At 36.8% G+C, this 5,221-nt stretch overlaps 1 non-coding gene across 1 annotated transcript; it reads right to left on the reverse strand.

The window, feature by feature from the left end:
* Positions 1 to 589: 589 nt before the first annotated feature.
* Positions 590 to 662, reverse strand: TRNAT-UGU (transfer RNA threonine (anticodon UGU)). The gene has a single exon. It is a non-coding gene; the product is annotated as a tRNA-Thr (tRNA).
* Between the last annotated feature and the right edge of the window lie 4,559 nt (positions 663 to 5,221).

A 5,221-nucleotide genomic window follows, 5' to 3' on the forward strand; every position in this document is an offset into this window, starting at 1 on the left:
GAATGTTGGGAGCCATACCCAATCGAAAAAGAATATTATCCAAACGCATTTCAAGTAATTGCAATAGGACCTGACCCGTTGAGCCTTTGGCTCTTCTAGAAATACGAACATATTTAAGCAATTGTCGCTCCGTTAGTCCGTAATGAAAACACAATTTCTGTTTTTCTTCTAGCTAGATACGATATTGAGATATTTTCCTGGAAGAAGACCAGTTCATAGAATCCTTTCTGTTTTTGGGTATTTTACTAGTGAGACCTGGTAAAGTTTTCAGATGACTTATTATTTTTAAACGAGGTCCCCAATAACGGGACATAGAAACTCCTTATTCAATTAACAAATAGTGCTAGAAAGAAGAAAGAATAGTATAACCTGTATGAGTACTATTGGAATTCTTTTATATGGAAAACGAAGATCTGTCTCCAATTTGTTATTGATCCTAATAGCTCCAATCATTTCATTCATCCCGTTCCTAGTTGGGAGTAAATGATCATGGCATGACGGACCCGACGAACGATCCTAAGAGTATTCTCCATTCCATCTTGATCCTAACAAAACTTTGTGGATTATGGAAATTAGAGGAACGGAAAACAGCCAGCTATCGGGATCGAACCGATGACCATCGCATTACAAGTGCGATGCTCTAACCTCTGAGCTAAGCAGGCTCGATGGAATATCAATCCCCATTTCATTGGGGTGAGATCCATAGATTCCTTTGGAATCCTAACGATTATAGCGCAAATCAGATTCAATGACGCAATTCAGATTACGATTACAACGGAACATTGTTTGAATGTAGATTCTTTCAAGGGAAAGAAAGGAGAAGGATCAATTGATGTCGATCGTTTTACTCACTCTTCCCAATCGACTAGGGGAGGATAATAACATTGCATTTCAAATGGATAAATAATATAATTATTCCAAGTCATATTTGATTGGGGTAGAGATAGAGATGGGGGGAGAAGGGGAGAGAAGGGGAGTAGGGGAGGATATTTCTCCCACCCAATATTGAGCAAATATCCAATGAATAATGCTAATGGATATTACATAATAGGATTAGATCAAGTTATGATCTTGTTCTTCGAGAAGGGGATATGGCGGAATTGGTAGATGCTACGAACTTGATCGAATTGAGCCTTGGTATGGAAACCTACCAAGTGATAGCTTCCAAATCCAGGGAACCCTAGGATATTTTGAATGGGTAATCCTGAGCCAAATCTGGTTCATGAAGACAATGTTTCTTCTCATAAGATAGGAAGGGGATAGGTGCAGAGACTCAATGGAAGCTATTCTAACGAATGAATCTCATTTGGTCCAATACTGTAGTTATAGAACGATCTATTTACACCTCAAAAATGGAGAGAGATGTTATATAACATCAGACAAAACTGGCGATCATAACTTGAATCGTTCCAAGCATTTTATTCATAAGATAGATGCCATATTCGAGTTGAAGTACTAATTTGACATTAAGTAATCCAATTATGAACTTATCTACTCTAGATGGAGAATTAAATTCTTTTTTGGAATAAATGGTTGGATGAGGATAAAGATAGAGTCCAATTCTACATGTCAATGTCAACAACAATGAAAATTGCAGTAGGAGGAAAATCTGTTGGCTTTATAGACCGTGAGGGTTCAAGTCCCTCTATCCCCACCCAGGTTCGTTCCCGAATGGACTGATCTATCTTCTCCAATTCCATTGGTTCGAATCCATTATAATTTCTCGATTCTTTTACCTCGCTATTTTTTTTTCATGAAGAGAAGAAATTAGAACATGAATCTTTTCATCCATCTTATGACCAGTTGAGTTGATCTGTTAATAAGTTGATCATATGATCAATTGATTTTGTGATATATGGCCTACATAGATTAGATCATTTTGAAATTATTCAATTGCAGTCCATTTTTATCATATTAGTGACTTCCATATCGAAAATAATAAAGATCATTCTAAAAACTAGTAAAAATACCTTTTTACTTCTTTTTAGTTGACACAAGTTAAAACCCTGTACCAGGATGATCCACAGGGAAGAGCCGGGATAGCTCAGTTGGTAGAGCAGAGGATTGAAAATCCTCGTGCCACCAGTTCAAATATGGTTCCTGGCAAGATGTCAATATCCATGTCTCCATATCCATCTATCTAAATCTATTCTATCTAGATGTATATCTACATACAAAGACACCCCGATCAAAATAGATAGATGGATCAATCTGTTCTCTCCCTCTTCTTTTCTCATATTGTCCCTCTCTATCCGTTCCAATTGAATCATGATACTCTGTAGATATAAAAAAGTAGGATCGAGAACTCAAAAGTCAAGATTTGACGGTGGGACTGATAATTCGGCACTAGTCAGAATCTATTCATCCTATTCCATCCGAATCGAAATGGGATAGATTATCCAAACGTTGCAGAGGGTATCTCGAAAGTAGATTCGAATTGAGGTTCATAAGATTGATGTAATAAATTTTGACCATAGTTTCTAGTATGAATACTGGATCCAATATGATGATCCCTATGATTTATAGTGAAATATTTTATTCTTTCCTTGTTGGAGTTCGGGCCCCATATATCCATCGAACTATCTTTTCTTTTCTTTCACGAAGTTTCATTATAGCATCTATAATATCCTCTAGTTCAGGTGGGCAATCTGGAGAATAGACATCCACAAGAATTAACTTATCTACTTTGCGAACGGTACTATAATAATCTATACCAAACATTTCTCTGTGATAGTACATGCTCCAGGGCAACTACATATTTTGGTTCTGGCATTTGTTCGTATAATAAATCTCACTACAGAAGGAGCCTTTTTCATGGTCATAGTCCCCGCTGTTATAATGAGGTAATCTCATCTAGGTCTAGATCTTGGTATCAGACCATAACGATCGGAGTCGAATCGTGAATCTATTAATGAAGAGAATTTGATGAAACCACAATTAATATTGTAAAGGAGCATTCATAAACTGGAGAGTCTTGTCCAATTCGTTCGACAAATCGTTTGGGGTAGTTGAAATATCTGTATTCAAAATTGTTTGATCGAGTAAAGGTAACTTCATAGGATTCATCATTGGCTATATGTCATTTTGTACTTCCCTCCCCCACTCGGAAATTAAGGACCATTCCAATGTTCCTCTTCGCCACGCATGGACTGAACCAACGATGAAAATAAGCACGAGAATTGAAGCTCCTATAAATGCAGATATACCCTGTATAATAGAACTCATAGCCCATAGAGAAAGGGAGATTGTTCCAACATCAAGAACAACAAGAACTGGAACGAACATATAATGATCTTAGATCGGATCCAAGTATCTTCCCATTGGTTCGATACTTGATTCGTAACTAGTAGTCTGGTTCTTGACCAATGGGAGCCAAAGCTCTGGAAATAAAGGATGCAAGAATAGGTAGGAATGAGACTATGTATTAATGAAAATATCCAGCCAGAAAGTATTATATTAGGGAAATAGGAACATGAATATACTCCTTTGAAATAGATCAAATTCTTATATTTTTACGTCAACTTCTTCATTTTTATCCCACCCACCATGAGTGGAAGACCAAAGGACCGAACAATAAATACAATCAATTCTAATTGATTCACATATTTTGTTTCGTCCATGGCTTATTATCAAATTAATTCAATGAAATGTTATTTGAATGTCTATTGAGAATATTTGACATGAATCAAGTATGAGAGAAAGAAAGAATGTAAATGGGTCCCAATCCCGAACTACCCAATTTTAGATCTGAGTCTATACTCATATTATAGAATGAATATGTTGATGATCTTTATCCAGCATCCATGGCTGAATGGTTAAAGCGCCCAACTCATAATTGGCGAACTCGCGGGTTCAATTCCTGCTGGATGCAAGGGAACTGCACATATCCATTATTGATGGAATGGGAAGAAGTATGAAGAATAACACCAAACAATTGAAGCATACCAAGCCTTTCAATAAAATGAATGAAAGGCTTGGTATGCTTCAATTAAGCAATACACGATAACAATCCATCAGAGTATTATCCACCTATTGAAATAGATTCAACAACGGCTAGATCCAGAGGAAAGTTGTGAGCATTACGTTCGTGCATAACTTCCATACCTAAACTATGATATATCTGTATAATTAAATTGGTATATGATCCAATATAATAATAGCTACAGGCTTTACAGGAAAAAAAAGGAGAAAAGGAAGGAAAAAATTTACGGATGAAGTGAAATATCGAGTACTTACGGAGAAAAGTATTCGTCTATTGGAAAGGAACCAATATACTTTTAACGTCGATTCGCAATCGAACAAAACAAAGATTAAAAATTGGATTGAAAATTTCTTCGATGTTAAAGTAATAGCTATGAACAACTATCGCCTCCCTGAAAAAGGATGAAAGAGAGTGTCAATGATAGGACATCCAATACGTTGTAAATGTGTGATTATTACACTTAGAACCGGTGATTCTATTCCACTCTTTTCATAACAATAAGATTTCAAATTTGAAACTAAATGGCCATCCGTTCATATAGAATTTTAACTCGAGATACACGCAATAGATCTGTATCAGGTTTCAATGGAAGAGTGTAGTTGGACCCTGTTGTGGCCACCAAAAACCCCCCTATTTGTTTGGTATTAGCAATAACACCAAGCAAATGGGGACCCTTAATAAAAAATCCAAAAAACATTTTATGAAAATTTTTGTATTTCAACTCCTTAAAGCTGTATCGCATCGCAAGAAGAGAATAAAACGTTTTCTTAGGAGCATAATAAACTGCGAAGCAACGATGTGAAATCCATCGCATCGCATACATTATGAAGCGCTCTTAAAAGAAAAATCTTAAGAAACCTCCAACGGCAGATATGCGACGTCGCATATCGCAACATCGCGTAAGCAGCACACAATGATTGAATGACTAAGCGTGTTCTGCGATCTGCGAGCTGCGATGAGTGCGATTTGTGATAAATGCGATCATAAACTTCTGCAATGACACATCTTGACGACGCGATCCGCGATGCTGCGATGCGAGTCGCAGAAATCACCCATCGCAAATTTTCCTCGGCGCAGTATTCAAGGAAATGCTGTCCGTAAATCAAAATTGGGCGAGCGCCTTAAAAGAAATTAATGATTGTACGCCAAAGTATTCAAGAAGGACTGTTTTGTGTTTTTCGAAGAGTCAGTTCGTTATGAGTGTCATGATTATGCATTCATAAGAGTTTAAAGCTTTCA

This window comes from Pinus tabuliformis, chromosome 4_1, assembly GCF_031772625.1.
Source record: "Pinus tabuliformis cultivar Carrire ecotype Pingquan chromosome 4_1, CPIR1, whole genome shotgun sequence".
Classification (NCBI taxonomy): domain Eukaryota; kingdom Viridiplantae; phylum Streptophyta; class Pinopsida; order Pinales; family Pinaceae; genus Pinus; species Pinus tabuliformis.